At 36.6% G+C, this 24,732-nt stretch overlaps 1 protein-coding gene and 1 pseudogene across 1 annotated transcript in view; one reads left to right on the top strand and one right to left on the bottom strand.

The window, feature by feature from the left end:
• Positions 1-3,332, bottom strand: part of LOC136403261 (serine/threonine-protein kinase PLK1-like) — a 146,764-nt pseudogene extending 143,432 nt beyond the window's left edge.
• GPC5 (glypican 5) overlaps positions 1-24,732 on the top strand; it is a 1,847,257-nt gene that overhangs the window by 1,309,604 nt on the left and 512,921 nt on the right. The gene's annotated exons all lie outside the window — the stretch shown is intronic.

Genomic DNA, 24,732 nt, shown 5'->3' with positions numbered 1-24,732 from the left:
CAATGGCCTTGTAGTATAACTTGATATCAGGAAGTGTAATACCTCCCACTTTATTCTTTCTTTTCAAGATTGCTAAGGCTATTTGTGTTCTTTTTTGGTTCCATATACATTTTTTTAATATATTCTATATCTTTGAAGTATGTCATTGGTATTTTAATTGGTATTGCATTGAATTTATAAATTACTTTGGATAATATAGACATTTTAATGATGTTAATCTTCCTATTCATGAACACGGTATATGCTTCCACTTGTTTGTATATTCCTTATTTTTTTTTAACTGTGTTTTTAATTTCCTGAGTACAACTCTTTAATCTCCTTGGTTAAATTCACTCCCAGGTAGTTTATTATTTTGTTGCAATGGTGAAGGGGATTGTTTCCTTTAATTTTCTTTCTGACAGTTCATTGTTGGTGTATAAAAATGTCTCTAATTTCTGAGTATTAATTTTATATCCTGCCACCTTGCTGTATTCATTTATCAGGTCCGGTAGTTTTTTTATTGAGACTTCAGGGTTTTTTATATAAATATCATCTGCAAATAATGATAGTTTTACTTCTTTTCCAATTTGGACACCTTTTATTTCTTCTTCTTATCTTACTGCTTTGGCTAGGACTTCCAGAACTATGATGAATTAGAGTGATGAAAGGGGGCACCCCTGCCTTGTTCCTGATCTTAAGGGGATTGCTTTTAATTTTTGCCCTTTGAGTATGATGTTGGCTGTGGGTTTTTCATAGATGGCCTTTATCACATTGAGGCATGTTTTCTGTATTCCTACTTTGCTGAGAGTTTGGATCATGAATGCTGGATTTTATCAAGTGCTTTTTCTCCATCAATTGAAATTATCTTGTGGTTTTTCTCCTTCCTTTTGTTTGTGTGATGAAGCACTTGGTTTGATTTGCAAATATTGTACCAGCCTTGCCTCCCTAGAATAAATCCCACTTGATCATTGTGTATGATTTTTCCATATTTTGTTGGATCCAGTTTGCTAATATTTTGCTGAGGATTTTAGCATCTAATTTCATCAGGGATATTGGCCTATGATTTTCTTTCCTTGTGTTGTCTTTGCCTGGTATTGGAATCAGAATTATGCTCGCCTCATAAAAGGAGCTTGGAAGTCTTCCTTCCTCTTAACTTTTTTGAAATAGTTTGAGAAGGATAGGAGTTAGTTCCTCTTTGAATATTTGGTAGAATTCACTTGTGAAGCTATCTGGCCCAGGGGTCTTGTTTGTTGGGATTTTTTTTTGATAACTGTTTCAATCTCATTTGTTGTAATCAGTCTGTTAGGCTTTCTGATTCTTCCAGAATAATTTTTGGAAGATTATATGTTTCAAGGAATTTGTCCATTTCATCTAGGTTGTCTAATTTTTTGGCATACAGTTCTTCATAGTATTTTCTTACAATCCTTTGTATATCTGTTGTGCCAGTTGCTATTTCTTCACTCTCATTTCTAATTTTATTTATTGGAGCCCTCTCTCTTTTTTTCTTGGTGAATATGGTTCAAGTTCATCGATCTTGTTTACTTTTTTAAAAAACCAACTCTTAGTTTCATTGATCCTCTGTATTGTCTTTTTAGCCTCTCTGTCATTTATTTCCACTCTGATCTTTATTATTTCCTACCTTCTACTACCTCTGGGCTTTACTTGCTGTTCTTTTTCTAGATCTTTTAGATGCAGGGTTAAGTTGTTTATTTGAGCTTTTTCTAGCTTCTTAAGGTATGCCTGTAATGCTTTGAACTTCCCTCTCAGTACTGCTTAAAATTTGAGTTGTTGTATGCTCATTATCATTCATTTCTAGGAGTTTTTTTTAATTTCTTTTTTGATCTTATTGTTAACCCATTCATTATTTAATAACATGCTATTTAGTTTCCTAGTGTTTTAGTGTTTTTTAGTTTTTCTGTTGTGGTTGATTTGTAGTTCCATGCCATTTTGATTAGAAAAAATTTTTGATATGATTTCAATCTTCTTAAATTTGTTGAGACTTCTTTTGTGCCCTAACATGTGGTCTATTCTAGAGAATGTACCATTAGCACTTGAAAAGAATGTATATTCTGCTGATTTAGAGTAAAAGGTTCTGAAGATATCTGTTAAATCGAGTTGATCTAGTGTGTTCTTTAAGTCTTGTGTTTCTTTGTTAATTTTCTTTCTTGAGGATCTATCTAGTGATGTTAGTAGGGTATTGAAATCCCCTACTACTATATTATTGCTGTTGATCTTGCCCTTATATCCATCAAAGTCTGCTTTATATATTTCGGTGCTCCTATATTAGGTGCGTAGATATTTATGTTTATATCTTCCTGTTGGTTTGCTCCCTTTATCATTATGTAGTGACCTTCTTAATCTTTTACAATAGCCTTTGTTTTAAAGTCCATTTTGTCAGATATAAGTATTGCTACCCCAGTTTTTTTTTAAATTTTCATTAGCATGAAATATTTTTTTCCATCATTTACCTTCTGTCTATGTGCATCTTTTGTTTGAGGTGTGTCTCTTGTAGACAGCATATGTAGGGGTCCTGTTTTCTTATCCATGCAGCTACCCTATATCTTTAGATTGGATCATTTAATCCATTTATACTTAAGGTCATTACTGATGTAATTGTTTATTGCCATTTTATTCTTTAAAGCTATATTCCTCTTTTACTATATTCTTTTCTCCCCTTGATCTGTTTACAACAGGCCCCTTAATATTTCTTGCAGCATTGGTTTGGTTGTAATAAATTTCTTGAATTTTTTTTTTTGTTTGTTTGTTTGCTTTTTTTCTGGGAAGCTTTTTATTTTTTGTTCAGTTTTACATGATAGCCTTGCTGAATCAAGTAGTCTTGGTTGTATGCTCTTGTTCTGAATTACTTTGAATATATCTTGCCATTTCCTTCTGGCCTCGTTTCTATTGAGAAGTCAGATGTCATCCTTATGGAGGCTCCTCTGTAGGCAATAGACTGTTTTTCTCTTACAGGTTTTAGTATTCTTTCTTTATCTCTTAATTTTTGTATTTTAATTATTATGTGTCTTGGTGTTGGCCTTTTTGGGTTCATCCTTAATGGAACTCTCTGTGCTTCTTGAACTTGTGAGACTTTTTCCTTCATCAACTTAAGGAAGTTTTCAGCTATGATCTTTGATCAGATTCTCTATCCCTTGTTTTTTCTCTTCTCCTTCAGGAATCCCTATGATGTGGATGTTATTTCTCTTCATGTTATCACAGAGCTCTCTTAGAGTTTCCTCAGAAATTTTGAGCCACTTTTCTTTTTACTGCTCTGCTTCTGTGCTTCCTTTTTTTTTGTCTTCTAAGTCATTGACTTGATCCTCAGCTTCATCCATCCTGCTTTCATTTTCTTTCATGGTGGTTTTCATTTCTGATATTGTATTTGTCATTTCTGACTGATTTTTTTAATTATTATTTCAGTGTCCCTTTTTATACTTGCTATCTTTTTATTTAGGTGCTTGTTATGTTCATCTACATTTGCTTTAAGATCTTTGAGCATCCTAACAATCATTATTTTATTCTCTGCTTCTGGAAATTTGGTTATTTCCGTCTCAATCAAATCTTTTTTCTGAGGATTTCTCTTGATTCATTTGGGTTGCATTTTTCTGTCTTTCCATTTTGTCTGTGTATTGGAAGGGTGTGGCTACAGGAGTCCAAAGGTTATGGCCTCTGTACTCCCAAGGTGTGGTTTGTCTGCATGCCAGCCACCCCTTCTGCTGCTACCTCGGGAGTTCTGGCATGGGCGTTGCCTGCACTGGCCCACTGTGGTGGTCACTGCGGTTTTCTCCTTGCCTCCATGGGTGGGACTGTGCTCCTGTGCCTGGGCTGAAAGCCCTGGCTGGCCCCCTGCCTTTGCCCCACACCCATGGGCGGGACTGTGCTCATACGTTGGGCCTCTAGCCTTGGTCTTGCGGGTGAGGCTGTGCTCATTCACCCAGCTGCAGGTCTGAGCCTGTTCCCCAGCTTTTGCTTTGCCCCTGCTGGCAGGACTGCAAGTGGGACTGCTCTTACTCATGTGTTCTGCAGCTGTGGTCTGACTGCTTTCACATGCCCCTTCCACTGCTGTGGCCTCCCTCATTCTCTTACCCTGCCGGGCGGGACTATGCTTGCTCTGGGCCTCAGTTGCAGCAAGCCCCAGCTTCCACCCCCCTGGTAGGACTGTGCTCGTGCCCAGGCCACAGCTGCAGCCAGCCCCCAGCTTCCTCTCCCACTGATGGGACAGCTCTTTCATGTCCTGCTGCTGTCTGCCCTCATGAGAGCACTCAGCAGTGTGGGGGTGGTGTTGCAGCTCAGACCTTAGCACTCAATACTGTATCCCTGATGGATCCCTGCTTCTAAGTGGTTCTTTGCTCTGATTGCAGCAGGAGAGTTTCTGTTTGGATGGTGACCTGTTTCCCCTTGCTAGTATTGCTGGTTGCAGGAGAAATATTCACTTTAGATTTGGGGAGTGACTCAACCCAGGGGTTAGGGTGGGAGTCCCTCAAAATGTTTCTCCTTGTGCCTCCTAGATTACACTCTCTTCCTGCTACTTCATTCTTCTCAGCTCTCTCCATTATCTGGATCCTCGGATGAGTGGTTGTGAAAGAGGTTTTCTGCATAGACCCTTTAAGATGAATCCTGGTCTGAGAAATCTGTCTCTTTCTCACAAACAGTATCCTGGCTTGTTTTGCAGCTAAGTACTGTCCGTATACCTCTTCTAGGTTCTGGAGATGCAGGCTGGGACTTCATTTCTGGGGCCCAGGATCCTCCCCTCTCCAATACACTCACTTCTTACTGTCTGAATCCCTCTAGTCTGCCGCTCACTCCTGGACAATGGGCAGCCCTCTCTGCATTTCTGCTTTTTCTACCAGTCTTAATGTGGTTTCTTCAGTGATCCTTGATTAAAACATCCTCTTAGTTTAGTCCAAAATTGGTTTTTTCAGATGGTAGTTCTTAAAATTAAGTTGTAATCACTTTGGTTGTAGGAGGTGGAAGTTGGAACATCTGCCTACTCCATTGCCATCTTGCCACTCCCTTATAATATGTTTCTAAAACATAAACATCTCAGCAGTACCAAGGCAGTAGTGTATGTTATTTTCATTCTTTTTTTTTTTTTTTTTTTTTTTTTTTTTTCATTTTTCTGAAGCTGGAAACGGGGAGAGACAGTCAGACAGACTCCCGTATGCGCCCGACCGGGATCCACCCGGCACACCCACCATGGGGCGACGCTCTGCCTACCAGGGGGCAATGCTCTGCCCATCCTGGGCGTCGCCATATTGCGACCAGAGCCACTCTAGCGCCTGGGGCAGAGGCCACAGAGCCATCCCCAGCGCCCGGGCCATCTTTGCTCCAATGGAGCCTTGGCTGCGGGAGGGGAAGAGAGAGACAGAGAGGAAAGTGCGGCGGAGGGGTGGAGAAGCAAATGGGCGCTTCTCCTGTGTGCCCTGGCCAGGAATCGAACCCGGGTCCTCCGCACGCTAGGCCGACGCTCTACCGCTGAGCCAACCAGCCAGGGCTTGTTATTTTCATTCTTTAAAAAAAATCCCACAGAGTGATTTTAAAGGCAGGTAAATCTAGCATGTGAACTTAAGTTTATAGGGTGAAGTAAATTAACCTCAAAAATAGAACTATTTTCATATGGAAAGAGAGAATCAGTGCAAAATTTGTACCACATGAATAGTAACATGGTACATGGGAGGGGTTTGGAGAAGAAACAGTAAATTTGCCCCAAATAGTTCTTGTCTTCTTTTACTTCTCAGCAATTGTGTATAATACCAAAGATACAGGCAGAAATTAGAACTTATGATTTCATTGATTGGATGATGTTTATAACACATGTCCACTAAAGTGCTAGCTAGACCATCAATGACACCAGGATTCCCTTACCCATCACAGCTTTCACTTTGGAACTATGCCCAAGGGCAAACCTCTAGGAAGTCAGATATACCCTGACTACATTGCAAAGACATGGCTGGTGGCTTGGTGATGCCAGGTTACAGAACCACCTGAATTACAGAAACAAATGAGTAGAACAAATGTATTTTATCTCTAAAGGTGGTATGAAAACTCTTCCCCAACGTGGCCTTTCATTTTCTGATTGCTGTTATGGGAGCAAATTGTTTGTCTTTCATTTCAGTGTGCTGAAACATCTCAATGACAGTCTATTACTGGCTAATTAAATCTGAATAATAATGTTATATAAATACATTTGATACATTCCTTATATTTCAACTATTATGGCAGAAGTGGTAAGTTTAGAACTTGATGGTTGGGAAAGAGAGAGAGAAAGAGAGAGAGAAAGAAAAAGAAAACTTAAAATACTTAATTTTGGGACTTAAAATCATACCCAAGTGTCTCTGTAAGTTTTATCAGTCGAAGTAGTCAGTGGCCTTCCAATGGAGAGGCTACACTCATAAAACAAACTGATTTCTAGCTAGGGTAATATAATGAACCATATAATATCCATTGATATAACTAACTTTGTCTACTTCATCACATTAAACTGAGCCTATTTAAAGTTCTAAAAATCTAGTAAGATGTAGTTTCTTTTAAATACTTAGTTCAACATAGGAGAAAAACCATGGTCTGTGAAAAATCTAGAAAACTGTAAAAGTGTAGAACTCTAGAAACATTTTAAGAACTCATGATGACTTTGTTAATATAAGCTCCAGGCCATTTGCTGTTCTTAAGTACAGTATTTTCGGCCATTTTGACTCAAATCTTATGCAAAAGTAAATGAGTTAGCTATATGGAGAGAACCAAAAGGATCTTGATGACATTCCTTTCACTGGGTCCGTAACGTCAGAGATAATAATATTTGCACATAATCAATGTGTTTTGAATGACATTTGGACATGACCAAACCATAAGGTATAACTCTGTACTAAAAAGGTAGATTCTGTAAGTCATACATGCATCTTTATCTGACTCTGTGAATCTTAATTCTATAACAGTAAACTATTATTCCAATTCCAACAGAATTGTTTTCATGGCCATTATATCTAGTACATGATTGGCTCTTAGAAAATCCTTCTATAAATGTGTTTTAACCACTATATGAAAATGGAAATTTCCATCTGTTTTTTAAGAGTGCATTTTCTGCAATTGTACCTGCTGCATATTATGAAAACAAGCAGCCATTCCAAAATATAAATATGTCCTACTATTTCACGATAAGACATTGATTTCATATGTTTAAAGTAAGTATTTGTTACTCTCTAGTGGATTTCCTTTTTAACTTCTAATTGTTGTCCTGGTCCAGAACTTACAGTATTATAAAAAAAAATGTCCACTATAACAACACAATTACTGAAAATACAGTCTCAAGATATTGAACATTGCATTGATTTCCAGCCTTAAATTTGAACTTAAATATTTTGCTAACTATTTTGAAATTTAAACTCTAATAATTCGTTCACTTCTGAAAAAGTATGACCTACTGTACTCAGCCAATACCTGTAATAGAGTCAGGAATAAAACTCATCTGTTCTGACATTTTATTACAGTGATCTTTTATTGATAGTGTGCTGCATGGTCCATGCTTATCTTGATTTCAAATATTTTTAATCAGGTTGTGGTCAATAAGGCAGAAGAATGGACATCAGCCTTTGTGTCATTATATATATTAAACAAAGCAGTTACTTTCTGATTTCTAGAGAGGTTTTAGAGTTGCTTCAACATGGATGATGTTTTTCTGAAGTTTTAAATTATTATTATCGTAGAGAGAGCTTGTCTTGTGGGGAAATGAAATTTTTTGGAAGTAATGTGAACTCTTGAGAGTTCAGAAGCAATTCTTAAAGGTTAAACATGTAAAATTGGATTTTATGATTTTGAATTGAAATTGTACCGTCAAACCATTAAAGCTCAGACAAGTGAAGCCCCAGCTTCCTCTACAGTGGTGTGGAGATAATGGTAACTTCTAGTGCAGAGTTGTTTTGGAGATTAATTCAGATAACACATGGAAGGCATGTATAATAGTGCCTACCAGATCATCAACATGCAATTGAAGTAAGGCATAATTACTATTTCACTAATTAAATCTTTTGCCTAATACAGCTTTGTTTCAGAATTTATGTGGTGCCACTGCTCTAGATTTTTCAATATTTGTTGAAGATTTAAGCATATAAAATAATTAATAAAATCAAAATTAACCTAATATGTACTTTACTTTTAAAGTACTTTTTCCTTAAGTTAGACTTTAAAATATGCCTTTAAAACTCTTTCTGAACCAGAGTTTTTAATGTAAAGGTCCTATTTTATTTTTATTTTTTTTAATTTAATGATTGATTTTAGAGACAGAGGAAGGAAAGGAGAGAGATTAATTTGTTGTTCCACTTATTTATTTATTCATTGATTGATTTTTTTTTTTTTTTTTTTTTACAGAGACAGAGAGTCAGACACAGGGATAGATAGGGACAGACAGACAGGAACGGAGAGAGATGAGAAGCATCAATCATCAGTTTTTTGTTGTGGAACCTCAGTTATTCATTGATTGCTTTCTCATATGTGCCTTGACTGGGGGGCTAAAGCAGACCAAGTAACCCCTTGCTCAAGCCAGTGACCTTGGGTCCAAGCTGGTGAGTTTTTTTGTTTTGTTTTTTTCCTCAAACCAGATGAGCCCATGCTCAAGCTGGCGACCTTGGGGTCTCGAGCCTTGGTCCTCCACATCCCAGTCCAATGCTCTATCCACTGCGCCACTGCCTGGTCAGGCTGATTAATTCTTATATGCACCCTCACCAGGTATTGAACCTACAACCTTGGTATATCTGGAAGATGCTCTAAGCAACTGAGCTACCTAGTGAGGGCTAAACGTGTTATTTTAGAGTTTAAAGTAATTGACTTGTTTATTTTTTTCTATTTTGTTAATACTTTAAGATAAGGAAAAATAAAAGGGGAAGTCAATTACCTTGACCTTTAACTCATATACCGGTATGTATGTATAAAGAAAGGAAATGACTCTTTCCTTTTAATATTTTTGCCTAAGAAAAATGATAAGCTCACTATTAATTCACTAAATTTTCTGGGAACTAAGTTTTTGATATTTCACTTGAAAGATATGCCACTTCTAAATGAAGATATTTTTTGGCTAATACAATAGCTAGCACAACATGACTATAAATGTCATCTCTGACTATATGCTTTCCCATTTTGAAACTTCCCCTGGTATTTCTTTTTAATTTCCTCTTGCTAAAGGGTGCTAGGAATACACCTGTGATTTATTACTCATTGCAGTGAGAAAGAACATACACCATATGGAATCATGGGGCATCTCACTAAGAAGTTGTAAGAAAGACTTAAGATTTGGGCTCATTTTCAGTTACTTGGGGGACATTTAAGGAAGCATTTCTTTGGTGTGCATTGGATACTGTCAGGAAGCAGAAATACTTTTATGAGCCTTATCTAGAAGGAGCGAAGACTAGACTGAAACTAAACTATAATTGGTAAAGAAGTAGCAGTCTTTCATATTAGCCAGGATACAAAGATGTTTGGTCAATATTTTTATTAGAAATATCATTATGTTTTTGTCTGTATTTAGAAATGATTGAGGGAGTAGTCTCATTTTTCTGTCTTGATTCATCACTGTCACAAAGTAACATTGATCATAATGTTTTGAGAAGTTGTTTATCTTGACAGGAAAATACTATGATCTAGCTGTGATAGAAAATAATCAGGCACTGCTCTCCTCTTTCTCAGTGTTCATAATGTATATGGTCAGTAAATATTGGCAAATAAATCCGATTTTAGTCAGTAACAACTAAGTACCAGGACGGTGCTGGATGCTTCAAATACTGCACAAGCATCTTAGTTTTATGAAACAAGAATGTTATCTTTATTTACAGCTCAGGAAAAAGAGAATCAGAGAGATCCTATGATTCAGTGTTTTTTTTTAGCCACCAGTTCGCAGACGAGTCAGAGAAAGAGTTGACCACCCTGATATTGTATGAAGATTATAGACCCAGTGATCTTAGTGGAATTTGCATATGCTCAGGGTGATTTCTCCCTTTGTGGTCCCTGAAATAATTCTATTTTTACCAGTCCTCCAATGTAAAAAGGGTGAAAACCTCTGATATGATTTACCTAAGTTTACACACCCAGTAAGGATTAAATCTCAAAATTGTTTCTCTCCAAAATGCATCTTCTTTCCACTAACATACTTTCTCTGCATGTTTCAATTAGCATACTTCAAAGAGAGAGGTGGGACACACACACACACTTTTCATACAGAAGAACTTGGGTGATTCTCTTCAAAACTGCACCATCTAATATGAAAAGAAGTACTCCAACTAGAACTGTACTCTTATTAAAACCTACTTACATGAATTTAGGTGCTGTTGTTGTTGTTTAATATACTACCTGAGGTCCCAAATTATAGTAAATATGTACCACAAAGTAAAATAAGAAATATTGGGGAGGGGAGTCCTGCACATTAAGCACATTGTTAACTACCAGTAGAAAATAGAAAAACCTCATGATACGCACATGTTCTCAAAGACCAAGTTAGCTTGAGACTTTTGAATATAAAAAAAATAGCATAATTAATCTCTAAAGAAACCAATGTATGAACATAATAATGCACTGATATTATTATAGTCATCATGTTTGATGTTGTAAGATCATAGTTATTCCAAGTTTTTAAAAAATGTAGAGTAATATTTCTTTATATTGTGTTTACAAAGGTAATATATTTAAAAAAGTATATTAAAAATCTGAAATATGATATGTTGATTGCTAAATGGGTAAAATACTAAAATATAGAAAATTTACTAACTCATAACACCACTTTGTCAGATAAAATTGACATTATGGTAATATTATTAAAGATAGAAACCAAGTAATCTTATCATTATTTTACAACTTGATTACAATTTTGTCTTCATTCAGGGGACTTGCTTAAATGATGTAGATGGTCACGAATTTACAGTGTAAAACCAAAGTCATAAAAAGTCAAATGTAATAGTTTATTCTGAAGGCAGGTTAAAATTGGTATTAACTGAAGAAAGATTATTCTACATTAGACCTTAAAATACCTAATGAAAATAATGCAACTAATGTCAGTCCTAAAATATTTATGTCAAGAAAATGAGTGATATGAGTTACAGAGTCATATGGATTATAGGTGGCAAACTACAGCCTTGGAAAAAAATTTCAATTGCAGACATGTTTTGTTTAGTCTGCAGAATATTGATCTACTCGATAATTGTTTTGAAAAAAACACAAACTGATCTTTGCAAAGATAAACAATGAGCCAGCATGAAGGTGATGAAGACATCTGTGTCCCATGTTTCTGCATGACATAATCAGCAGGAGCTAAGGAGCAGCTGCCTTTTATGAAGTTGTGGTTATGAGTGTCACACACCTGCACTTTACCCATCTGCCCTGGGTTCCTGCAGACATTTGTATTTATGAGCCTACTCAGGACATTTACTTAAACTTCTGGCTCTGACTCCTGTTCATTTGTATATTTCTCTTGTCCTCTCTGACATTTTATGCATTCCTTTATCTTTATGTTTGCATATGGCCAACAAGAGGAAAGAAGCACTTTTTCAGAAGCTGAATATGTGTTTTATCAAATATATATATATTTCCAAAAAGTTTTTATTGAAAATTTAGTATATTTGTGATATATATTTTTAACAAAATCTTGAAAAATATGTAGGGCTTTGGTTCATCTAGTCCTATTTTCAATGTATTGATTTTACTTGTAAGACAGAATTAGAATTAGATTCAAATTATAATAGTTTTGCTTTGAAAAGTAAAGACAAAATTATGGAAACAAACACGAAATTAAAGTTCACTCATTTTTTTCAATATGCTTTTCTGGCTTTTTTATTTACTCTACATAAGCAAGATTAGCATCTTTTTATGTTGCTTGAGAGGCTTCACAAATTTTATTTACAAAGATGTTCTCAATAATAGAAGTCTTGATGTATTTATTAAACAGAAAACAAATCATATTTCATGTTAATGTCTTTAATTCTTCAACTATATTTTTAGTTGATACTTTTGCAAATGTAAGTACTAATTTTGCAAGTACAAGGGCTGCATCACAGTTATAGCAGTTTTGAATCTTTATCAGTAATGAGATATGATTATGCATTAAGATATACTCCAACTGTGATCACATAAAATATTGTCAATAATAAGCTACAATGATAAATTTCTCACAATAATTTATTTAAAATACCAAATAATGTACAATTTTCTGTTTGATCAAAACTGAACTTTGCGTATGTCATTGCTTGTGATCTTAGATGCAGAATCAGATTTTGTATACATCATTAAAGACTGTTTTTTAAGACTTTGTATAATTATTATGATCCTCCCCAAGTATGAAAAATATTTCATGGGCTCATTTTATAATGTTATAGTATATTTGTTTCAATTCATTTGCTAGAAATATGATATCCATCTTCTGGATTACTATTCTTTACATGAATAATATATACTCTAATTTTTACCTTAATATCTGATGCTATATTTATTCATGGCCTTTTGTAAAGACTTTCTCTACTAAAATTGGCAAACTTTAACCTAGCTTTCTTATTTAGGAAGACACCACCAAATCCTTTAGGCACTCATATAGAATTTAAGGCATATTTATTATGACTTTCTGGAAGGTCATGACTAGGAAGATATAGCTCAGATTCGATTTTTCACAGCTAAGCTCCATGATGATAGCAAGAGGAAATAGATTTTGGAGGCAAGAAGGCTGTAACTAGTCTTACTTCACTTATCCTAATGATTTCATAAGGGGAGAGAATTATGTGAGCATAGAGATACACAACAAGTTAAGGATATATGTAATTATATACAATCAATGTTAGATGCTAAAGCAAAACTCAGGAAGAATTAGAACTAGGAGAAAAAAACCATTTATACTGTGACAGTATTTCTGAAAGGATAAAAATATATATTTTAATAAAAAACAAATATAAAAAAATATGTGAGAATGGAGCTATATGATGTGTTCTATTTCAGAGGATAGAACTAAGGACCAAAACTGGAAAAATAAAAGATGTTTTAGATCTGCAGTTGGTATACTTTTATAAAATTGATCCCTAAGAAATGATTACTATTTTTAATTTCCAAAAACAATTTTTAGCTACTTTTTAAATTCTGATTTTGTTGTTATCTTGACTCATGGCCCATTGGAAACTTCTAGTGTGGGGGTCTATGTTTTGATGCTGTAAAACTGTTTTTTTCTTATTCTCAAAACATGTGTTTATTTGTTTGTTTTTAAATTTATTTTAGTAAAGTTGTTTAATAAAATTATATAGATTTTAAGTGTATAATTCTGTGATACATCATGTGTATATTGAAGGAACTTTCAATATTTTTCATCTCACAGTACACACATAAACTAATTACAAAAATTCTGGGGTACACCAAAAATATATTTTTTGCTGATCTGACAAAAAAAAAGATATAATTTTGATTCATTCACACCAGATGGTCATTGTTGCGTTGCCTGTTATCATTTTTTATTTGATAATTTAAGGGAAGTGAGGTCAGTGCCCTTAACTAAATAGTCAGGTATTGCATGTTTTAAAAATTCTTGCTGTATACTAGTTGAATATCACTGGTATATTGCCCTGGAAGGTGACATTATTTTACTTGCTCATTTTCCTTGAGATCAATTTTTTCACTTTATTATCTTTTATTCATATCATATTGACTTTTGTTATTATTCAAAGGACTCTATATAGCAGAGGGTTTTATTTTCCCTGCTGTTTTCTCAGATGACTTCCAGGAATAATTTGCAGTATTCAGAGTTTTAAATGCCATTCAGGTTTATTTCATGAAGTGTGTTTCCCAACCTTGGAGGTACTCAAGCACAGACTAAATTATAAGGTGAAGAGGTTTTCAATATTAAGTGCACAATAGGATTTTGGACCTCAAAATATTAAATCATATAAGTATGTATAATATATCAGTACACTCATTTAAAAAGACAAATGAAAACACTAAAAATGTTCATCAGTTTATTGATCTATATTTTGTTTTATATATAAATATATACATATAATACACATATCTATATGTATCATTCTGAAGCATGTCACTTCATAAAAGTTACTTGTTTTTATAAAAATAGGTATTAATATATTCTAAACTAATTAATACTATATATATTGATATGTTTTATCATGTGTGCATATTTATAAGAGAACAATTATCTTCCTAAATATTTCTGCAACAAAATTTATTTTATAAATGTTAAATAGTGTTAGTTGTTAAATATAATTTCAGCTTTAAAATTTATATATATATATATATATATATATATATATATATATATATAGAGAGAGAGAGAGAGAGAGAGAGAGAGAGCAGGGAAGCAGAGAGACAGACTCCTGCATAAACCCTGTTGGGCATCCACTTGGCAAACTCTCTACCAGCAATGCTCTGCCTGTCTGGACCGCTGCTCCATTGCTCTGAAACCAAGCTATTTTAGCACCCTAGGCAAGGTCCTGGAGCCATTCTCAGTGCCTGGGGCCAACTTTGTTCAAACTGTTCAAGCCATGGCTGCAGAAGAAGAAGAGAGGGGGGGATGAGAGGGGGAAAAGCAGATGGTCACTTCTCCCTTGTGCCCTGACTGGTAATTGAACCCTGGACTTCCACACTCCAGGCCAACACTCTTCTGCTGAGCCAAGCAGCCGGGGCCCAGCTTTTTGAATCTACAATTTTTCTTTAATTTATTTTATTTTATTTATTTTAATTAATTTTAATGGGATGACATTGATAAATCAGGGTACACATGTTCAGAGAAAACATCTCCAGGTTATACCGACATTTGATTATGCTGCATTCCCATCACCCAAAGTCCAATTGTCTTCCGTCACCATCCAACTGGTTCTCGTTATGCCCCTCCCCTCCCCAAACCCCCTCCCTCTCCTCTCCCCACACTGTAACCCCCCACACCCTTGTCCATGTCTCTGAGTCTCACATATGCCCACCCATGTATGGAATCATATAGTTCTTAGTTTTTTCTGATTTACTTATTTCGCTCAGTATAATGTTATCAAGGTCCATCCATGTTGTTGTAAATGATCCGATGTCATCATTTCTTATGGCTGAGTAGTATTCCATAGTATATATGTACCAAAGCTTTTTAATCCACTCGTCCACTGATGGACAGTTGGGCTGTTTCCAGATCTTCGCTATTGTGAACAATGCTGACATAAACATGGGGGTGCATTTCTTCTTTTGAAACACTGCTATGGTGTTCTTGGGTTATATTCCTAACAGTGGTATAGCTGGGTCAAAAGACAGTTTGATTTTTAATTTCTTGAGGAATCTCCATACTGTTTTCCACAGTGGCTGCACCAGTCTGCATTCCCACCAGCAGTGCAGGGGGTTCCCTTTTCTCCACATCCTTGCCAGCACTTATTCTGTGTTTTTTTGTTGAAGAGCGCCATTCTGACTGGTGTGAGGTGATATCTCATTGTGGATTTAATTTGCATTTCTCTAATGATTAGTGATGTTGAGCTTTTTTTTTTTTTTTTTTTTTTTTATAATTTTATTTTTTTAATGGGGTGACATCAATAAATCAGGATACATATATTCAAAGATAACAAGTCCAGGTTATCTTGTCGTTCAATTATGTTGCATACCCACCACCCAAAGTCAGATTGTCCTCTGTCACCTTCTATCTTGTTTTCTTTGTGCCCCTCCCCACCCCCTATCCCTCTCCCATTCCCCCCTCCCCCCCGTAACCACCACACTCTTATAAATGTCTCTTAGTTTCACTATTATGTCCCACCTACGTATGGAATAATACAGTTCCTGTTTTTTTCTGATTTACTTATTTCGCTTCGTATCATGTTATCAAGATCCCACCATTTTGCTGTAAATGTTCCGATGTCATCATTTCTTATGGCTGAGTAGTATTCCATAGTGTATATGTGCCACATCTTCTTTATCCAGTCATCTATTGAAGGGCTTTTTGGTTGTTTCCATGTCTTGGCCACTGTGAACAATGCTGCAATAAACATGGGGCTGCATGTGTCTTTACGTATCAATGTTTCTGAGTTTTTGGGATATATACCCAGTAGAGGGATTGCTGGGTCATAAGGTAGTTCTATTTTCAGTTTTTTGAGGAACCACCATACTTTCTTCCATAATGGTTGTACTACTTTACATTCCCACCAACAGTGTATGAGGGTTCCTTTTTCTCCACAGCCTCTCCAACATTTGCTGTTACCTGACTTGCTAATAACAGCTAATCGAACAGGTGTGAGGTGGTATCTCATTGCCGTTTTGATTTGCATTTCTCTAATAGCTAAAGAAGATGAGCATCTTTTCATATATCTGTTGGCCATTTGTATTTCTTCCTGGGAGAAGTGTCTATTCATATCCTCTTCCCATTTTTTTATTGGATTGTTTGTTTGTTTGTTGTTGAGTTTTATGAGTTCTTTGTATATTTTGGATATTAGGCCCTTATCTGAGCTGTCGTTTGAAAAAATCATTTCCCATTTAGTTGGTTTTCTGTTTATTTTGTTATCAGTTTCTCTTGCTGAGCAAAAACTTCTTAGTCTGATGTAGTCCCATTCATTAATTTTTGCCTTCACTTCTCTTGCCTGTGGAGTCAAATTCATAAAATGCTCTTTAAAACCCAGGTCCCTGAGTTGAGTACCTATGTCTTCTTCTATGTACTTAATTGTTTCAGGTCTTATGTTTAGATCTTTGATCCATTTTGAGTTAATTTTTGTACAGGGGGAGAGACTGTAGTCCAGTTTCATTCTTTTGCATGTGGCTTTCCAGTTTTCCCAGCACCATTTATTGAAGAGGCTTTCTTTTCTCCATTGTGTGTTGTTGGCCCCTTTATCAAAAATTATTTGACTATATATATGTGGTTTTATTTCTGGACTTTCTATTCTGTTCCATTGGTCTGAGTGTCTATTTTTCTGCCAATACCATGCTGTTTTGATTGTCGTGGCCGTATAATAGAGTTTGAAGTCAGGTATTGAAATGCCCCCAGCTTGATTCTTTTTCTTTAGGATTGCTTTGGCTATTCGGGGTTTTTTATAGTTCCATATAAATCTGATGATTTTTTGCTCTATTTCTTTAAAAAATGTCATTGGAAGTTTGATGGGAATTGCATTAAATTTGTATATTGCTTTGGGTAATATAGCCATCTTGATTATATTTATTCTTCCTAGCCAAGAACAAGGTATATTCTTCCATCTCATTATATCTTTTTTGATTTCCCTTAACAATGGTTTATAGTTTTCATTATATAAGTCCTTTACATTCTTTGTTATGTTTATTCCTAAGTATTTTATTTTTTTTGTTGCAATCGTGAAGGGGATTATTCTTTTGAGTTCCTTCTCAGTTGTTTCATTGTTGGCATATAGAAAGGCTATTGACTTCTGTATGTTAATTTTGTATCCTGCGACCTTACTGTATTGGCTTATTGTTTCTAGTAGTCTTTTTGTGGATTCTTTGGGGTTTTCGATGTATAGGATCATATCATCTGCAAAAAGTGATACCTTTACTTCTTCTTTTCCGATATGGATACCTTTTATTTCTTTGTCTTGTCTGATTGCTCTGGCTAGAACCTCTAGTACCACATTAAATAAGAGTGGAGAGAGTGGACAACCCTGTCTTGTTCCTGATTTAAGGGGGAAAGCCTTCAGTTTAGTGCCATTTAATATGATGTTAGTTGATGGTTTATCATATATGGCCTTTATCATGTTGAGATATTTTCCTTCTATACCCATTTTGTTGAGAGTTTTAAACATAAAATTGTGTTGTATTTTATCGAAAGCCTTTTCTGCGTCTATTGATAAGATCATGTGGTTTTTGTTCTTTGTTTTGTTGATATGGTGTATTACATTAACCGTTTTACGTATGTTGAACCATCCTCGAGATTCTGGGATGAATCCCACTTGATCATGATGTATTATTTTTTTAATATGTTGTTGTATTCGATTTGCTAGTATTTTGTTTAGTATTTTAGCATCTGTATTCATTAGAGATATTGGTCTGTAGTTTTCTTTTTTTGTGCCATCCTTGCCTGGTTTTGGTATGAGGGTTATGTTGGCTTCATAAAATGTGTTTGGAAGTATTGCTTCTTCTTCAATTTTTTGGAAGACTTTGAGTAGAATAGGAACCAAGTCTTCTTTGAATGTTTGATAAAATTCGCTGGTATAGCCGTCAGGGCCTGGACTTTTATTTTTGGGGAGGTTTTTAATGGTTTTTTCTATTTCTTCTCTACTGATAGGTCTGTTTAGGCTTTCTGCTTCTTCTTCACTCAGTCTAGGAAGGTTGTATTTTTCTAGGAATTTATCCATTTCTTCTAGGTTGTTGAATTTAGTAGCATAAAGTTTTTCATAGTATTCTACAATAATTCTTTGTATATCTACGGTGTCCGTGGTGATTTCTCCTCTTTCATTTTGGATTTTGTTTATTGGCCATCTGCATGTCCTCTTTGGAGAGGTGTTTATTTATTTCTTTTGCCCATTTTTAAATTGGATTGTTTGTCTTCCTGGTATTGAGTTTTACAAGTTCTTTATAAATTTTGGTTATTAACCCCTTATCAAACGTATTGTCAAATATGTTCTCCCATTGTGTAGTTTGTCCTTTTATTCTGTTCTTATTGTCTTTAGCTGTGCAGAAGCTTTTTTGTTTGATATAGTCCCATTTGTTTATCCCGTCCCTCATTTCACTTGCCCGTGGAGACAAATCAGCAAATATATTGCTGCGAGAGATATGGGAGAGCTTACTGCCTATGTTTTCTTCTAAGATCTTTATGGTTTCAATGCTTACATTTAAGTCTTTTATCCTTTTTGAGTTTATTTTTGTGAATGGTGTAAGTTGGTGGTCTAGATTCATTTTTTTGCAGGTAGCTGTCCAATTCTCCCAACACCATTTATTAAAGAGGCTGTCTTTACTCCATTGTATGCTCTTTCCTCCTTTGTCAAATATCAGTTTTCCATAGAGCTGTGGGTTTATTTCTGGGTTCTCAGTTCTGTTCCATTGATCTATATGCCTGTTCTTATGCCAGTACCAGGCTGTTTTGAGTACAATGGCCTTGTAGTATAACTTGATATCCAGAAGTGTGATACCTCCCACTTTATTTTTCCTTTTCAAGATTGCTGAGGTTATTCGTGTTCTCTTTTGGTTCCATATAAAGTTTTGTAATATGTGTTCTATAACTTTGAAGTAAATCATTGGTATTTTAATCGGTATTGCATTGAATTTATAAATTACTTTGGGTAATATAGACATTTTAATGATGTTTATTCTTCCTAATCATGAGCACGGTATATGCTTTCACTTGTTTGTATCTTCCCTGATTTCTTTTATCAATGTTTTATAATTTTCCAAGAACAAGTCTTCAATCTTCCTGGTTAAATTTATTCCTAGGTACATTATTTTTTTGGTTGCAATGGTAAAGGGGATTGCTTCCTTAATTTCTCTGACAGTTTATTGTTAGTGTATAAAAATGCCTTTGATTTCTGAGTATTAATTTTATATCCTCCCACCTTGCTGAATTCATTTATCAGGTCTATAAATTTTTTGACTGAGACTTTAGGGTTTTCTATATACAATATCATATCATCAGCAAATAATGATAGTTTTACTTCCGCTTTTCCAATTTGGATGCTTTTTATTTCTTCTTCTTATCTAATTGCTGTGGCTAGGACTTCCCGGACTATGTTGAATAAGAGTGGTGAAAGGGGGCACCCCTGCCTTGTTTCTGATCTTAAGGGGATTGCTTTTAATTTTTGCCCATTGAGTATGATGTTGGCTGTGGGTTTTTCATAGATGGCCTTTATCATGTTGAGGTATGTTCCCTGTATTCCCACTTTGCTGAGAGTTTTGATTGTGAATGTGTGCTGGTTTTATCAAATGCTTTTTCTGCATCTATTAAAATTATCATGTGGTTTTTCTCCTTCCTTTTGTTTATGTGATGAATTACATTGATTGATTTGCAAATATTGTACCAGCCTTGCCTCCCAAGGATAAATCCCACTTGATTTTTTTTTATATTTTGCTGGATCTGGTTTGCTAATATTTTGTTGAGGATTTTAGCATCTAAATTCATCAGGGATATTGGCCTATGATTTTCTTTCTTTGTGTTGTCTTTGCCTGGTTTTGGAATCAGAATTATACTCACCTCATAAAAGGAGCTTGGAAGTCTTCCATCCTCTTGAATTTTTTTGAAATAGCTTGAGAAGGAAAGAAGTTAGTTCTTCTTTGAATATTTGGTAGAATTCACTTGTTAAGCTATCTGGCCCAGGGGTTTTGTTTGTTGGGAGTTTTTTGATAACTGTTTCAATCTCATTTGTTGTAATCAGTCTGTTTAGGTTTTCTGATTCTTCCAGAATAATTTTTGGAAGATTATATGTTTCAAGGAATTTGTCCATTTCATCTAGGTTGTCTAATTTTTTGGCATACAGTTCTTCATAGTATTTTCTTAAAATATTTTGTATTTCTGTTGTGTCAGTTCTTATTTCTCCAATCTTATTTCTAATTTTATTTATTGGAGTCCTCTCTCTTTTTTTCTTGGTGTGTCTGGTTAAAGGTTCATCTATCTTGTTTACCTTTTCAAAGAATCAGCTCCTGGTTTCACTGATCATCTCTATTGTTTCTTTAGCCTCTATGTCATTATTTCTGCTCTGATCTTCATTATTTCCTTCCTTCTACTAGCTCTGGGCTTTACTTGCTGTTCTTTCTCTAGTTCTTTTAGATGCAGAGTCAAGTTGTTTATTTGAGCTTTTTCTAGCTTCTTGAGGTATGCCTGTAATGCTCTGAACTTCCTTCTCAGGACTGCTTTGGCTGTGTTCCATAAATTTTGAGTTGATATATGCTCGTTATCATTCGTTTCTAGGAATTTTTTAATTTCTTCTTTGATCTCATTGTTAACTCATTCGTTATTTAATAACATGCTATTTAGTTTCCAAGTGTTTGAGTATTTTTCAGTTGTTCTGTTGTGGTTGATTTCTAGTTTCATGCCATTGTTATCAAAGAAAGTGCTCGATATGATATCAATCTCCTTAAATATGTTTAGACTGCTTTTGTGACCTAACATGTGGTCTCTCCTAGAGAATGTACCATGAGCCTTTGAAAAGAATGTATATTCTGCTACTTTAGGATGAAAGGTTCTGAAGATATCTATTAAATCGAGTTGATCTAGTATGTCCTTTAAGTCTGCTCTTTCTTTGTTAATTTTCTTTCTTGAGGATCTATCTAGTGATGTTAGTGGGGTATTGAAATCCCCTACTATTATAGTATTGCTGTTGATCTCACCTTTTAAATCCATCAAAGTCTGCTTTATATATTTAGGTGCTTGTATATTAAATGTGTATATATTTATAATGGTTATAACTTCTTCTTGCATTGCTCCCTTTATCATTATGTAGTGACCTTCTTTATCTCTTACTATAGTTTTTTTTTAAAGTTCATTTTGTCTGATATAAGTATTGCTACCCCAGCTTTTTTTTCATTTCCATTTGCATGATATATTTTTTTCCAACCTTTTATCTTCAGTCTATGTGCATCTTTTGTTTTAAGGTGTGTCTCTTGTAGACAGCATATGTATGGGTCCTGTTTTCTTATTTTTTTATTTTTTATTTCATTTATTCATTTTAGAGAGGAGAGAGAGGGAGGGAGAAGGAGAGAGAGAGAGAAGGGGGAGGAGCTGGAAGCATCAACTCCCATATGTGCCTTGACCAAGCAAGCCCAGGGTTTCGAACTGGCGACCTCAGCATTTCCAGGTCGACACTTTTATCCACTGCACCACCAAAGGTCAGGCCTGGGTCCTGTTTTCTTATCCACGCAGCTACCCTATGTCTTTAGATTGGATCATTTAATCCATTTACATTTAAGGTTATTATTGATATGTAATTTTTTATTGCCATTTTATTCTTTAAAACTGCAATTCTCTTTTGCTATATTCTTTTTTTTCCTTTGATCTGTTTACAACAGCCCCTTAGCATTTCTTTTTTTATTTTTTTGTATTTTTCTGAAGCTGGAAATGGGGAGAGACAGTCAGACAGACTCCCGCATGCGCCCGACCGGGATCCACCTGGCATGCCCACCAGGGGCGACGCTCCGCCCACCAGGGGGCGATGCTCTGCCCCTCTGGGGCGTCGCTCTGCCGCGACCAGAGCCACTCCAGTGCCTGGGGCAGAGGCCAAGGAGCCATCCCCAGCGCCCAGGCCATCTTTGCTCCAATGGAGCCTTGGCTGCGGGAGGGGAAGAGAGAGACAGAGAGGAAGGAGGGGGTGGGGGTGGAGAAGCCAATGGGTGCTTCTCCTATGTGCCCTGGCCGGGAATCGAACCCAGGTCCCCCGCACGCCAGGCCGACGCTCTACCGCTGAGCCAACTGGCCAGGGCCAGCATTTCTTGCAGCCTTGGTTTGGTTGTAGTGAATTCCTTGAGTATTTTTTGTCTGGAAAGCTTTTTATTTCTCCTTCAATTTTAAACGATAGCCTTGCTGGATAAAGTAGTCTTGGTTGTAGGCTCTTGTTCTGCATTACTTTGAATATTTCTTGCCATTCCCATCTGCCCTCAAGTGTTTCTCTTGAGAAGTCTGATGTCATCCTTATGGGGTCTCCTTTGTAGGTGATAGTCTTCTTTTCTCTAGCACCTTTCAATATAAATATTTTCTCTTTATCACTTAGCTTTGGTATTTTAATTATAATTTGTCTTGGTATAGATTTCTTTGGGTTTCTCTTTAATAGAGTTCTCTGTGCTTCTTGAACTTGTGAGATGTTTTTCTGCCTTAATTGAGGGAAGTTTTCAGCAATGATATGTTTGAACAAAGTCTCTATCTCTTGTTCTTTCTCTTCTTCAGGAACCCCTATGATGCGTATGTTATTTCTCTTCATGTTGTTACAGAGCTATCTTAGAGTTTCTTCAGACTTTTTGAGTCTCTTTTCTTTTTTTTTCTATGCTTCTGTTCCTTTATGTATCTTGTCATCTAACTCACTCATTTGATTCTCAGCTTCACCCATCTGCTATTAATTCCTTCCATTTTGTTCTTCATTTCTGATATTGTATTTTTTATTTATGACTAATTCTTTTTTATTATTTCAATGTCCTTTTTATATTTCCTATCTCTTTATTTAGGTATTTGTAATGACCATATATTATTGTTCTAAGATCTTTCAGCATCCTAAAAATTATTATTTTAAACTGTGCATATGGTAATTTGGTTATATCTGACTCATTCAGGTCCTTTTCTGTGGATTTTTCTTGATTCATTTGTGTTGCATTTCTCTGCTTTCTCATTTTGTCTGTGTAAAAGAAGGTTTTGGCCACTAGAGTCCACTGGGTGTGGCCTTTGTGTTCCCTAGGTGTGGTCTGTCTGCAGGCCCGCCACTCCCTCTGCTGTTGCTGCATAGGGCGTTCAGGTTTGGGTGTTGCTGGTGCTTGCCCACTGGGGCTGTTGCTGTGGTTTCTGCCTCTACTTCTGGAGTCGCTGTGATCACATACTCGGTTGTACAAGCCTCAGTGGCCTTGGCCTTTGCCCCATCCCATGGTGGAGTTATGCTCGGCCCTGAAGGCAGGGGTGAGCACCTTTGCTCAGCTGCAGGTCTCCGCCTGATTCTGGGCTTTCACCCTGCCCTTGCAGGAGGAGCCTGCACATGGGATGGCTCCAAGCCTTGGCTCCACAGGCCAGGTGCAACTGCATGCCCACGCTTAGTAGCGGGACTCCACCTGTTCTAGTCTTTTAGCTCTAGCCCTGTGGGAGGAGCTGGCTCCCAAGTCAGGCCACAAGCCTCGGTCCATGGGCGGGGCAGTGCTGTGCTCTTGCACCTTTGCTCAAGGGTAGGTCTCTGCTCCTTCAGGGGCTCCTGCCCTTCCCCCCATAGGCTGGATTGCAGGCGGCCCGCAGCTGGTCTTGACCACTTTTTCATGTCCCCTCCTCCCCAGCCGGGCAAGACTGAGCTCACACCTGGGCCTCAGTGGTGGCCAGCAGGCTTCTGTTCTTGCCTACAGAACCACGCTTCCATGTCCCATTACTGCCTGCCCTCGGGCGAGCCCTCAGCCATGTGGGTGGGGGCACTGCAGCTCAGACCCTAAGACTTAGACCCGAAAGCTCCCTCCTTCTAAGCGACTCTGCTCTGAGTACCACAGGAGAGTTTGTTTGGCTGGTATCCTGCTTCCCTTTGCTGGTATTGCTGTTTCTAGGGGAAATATTCACTTCATATTTGGGGAGTGACTTGTCCCAGAGGTTGGTGGCTATCTCTCAAAATGTTTCTCCCTGTGCATCCTAGATTACACTCTCTTCCAGCTACTCCGGTCCTCTCCTCTCTCCCAGTCCCCCAGAGCCCCGGGTGAGTGGTTGTGAGAGAGGTTTTCTGCATGGTCCCTTTAAGAAGAATCCTGGGTCTGAGAAATCAGTCTCTTTCTCACAAACAGTATCCTGTCTTGTTTCCAGCTAAATACTGTCCATACACCTCTTCTAGGCTCTGGGGCTGCAGGCTGGGGCTTTGTTCCTGGGACTTTGTTCCTGGGACTCAGGACCCTCCTCTCTCTGCTAAATTCACTTCCTGCCACGCGAGTCTCTCCCGGCTGCCATTCACTCTGGGGAGCTGGGCAGCCTTCTCCACATTTCCACTTTTCCTACCAGTCTCAGTGTGTTTTCTTCAGTGTTCCTTGGTTGAAGAGTCCTCTTAGTTTAGTTCAAAGTTGGTTTTTCCAGATGATGGTTTTTAAAATTAGTTTGTAATCCACTTTCATTCTGGGAGGTGGAAGTTGGTACGTCCACCCCCTCCATCACCATCTTGTCTCTGCTTCTTTAATTTTTTTTTAAAAAGT

This window comes from Saccopteryx leptura, chromosome 4 (genome assembly GCF_036850995.1).
Source record: "Saccopteryx leptura isolate mSacLep1 chromosome 4, mSacLep1_pri_phased_curated, whole genome shotgun sequence".
Taxonomy (NCBI): Eukaryota; Metazoa; Chordata; class Mammalia; order Chiroptera; family Emballonuridae; genus Saccopteryx; species Saccopteryx leptura.
Note: the sequence above shows the minus strand (reverse complement) of the source record. Positions and strands in the feature narration are given on the sequence as shown.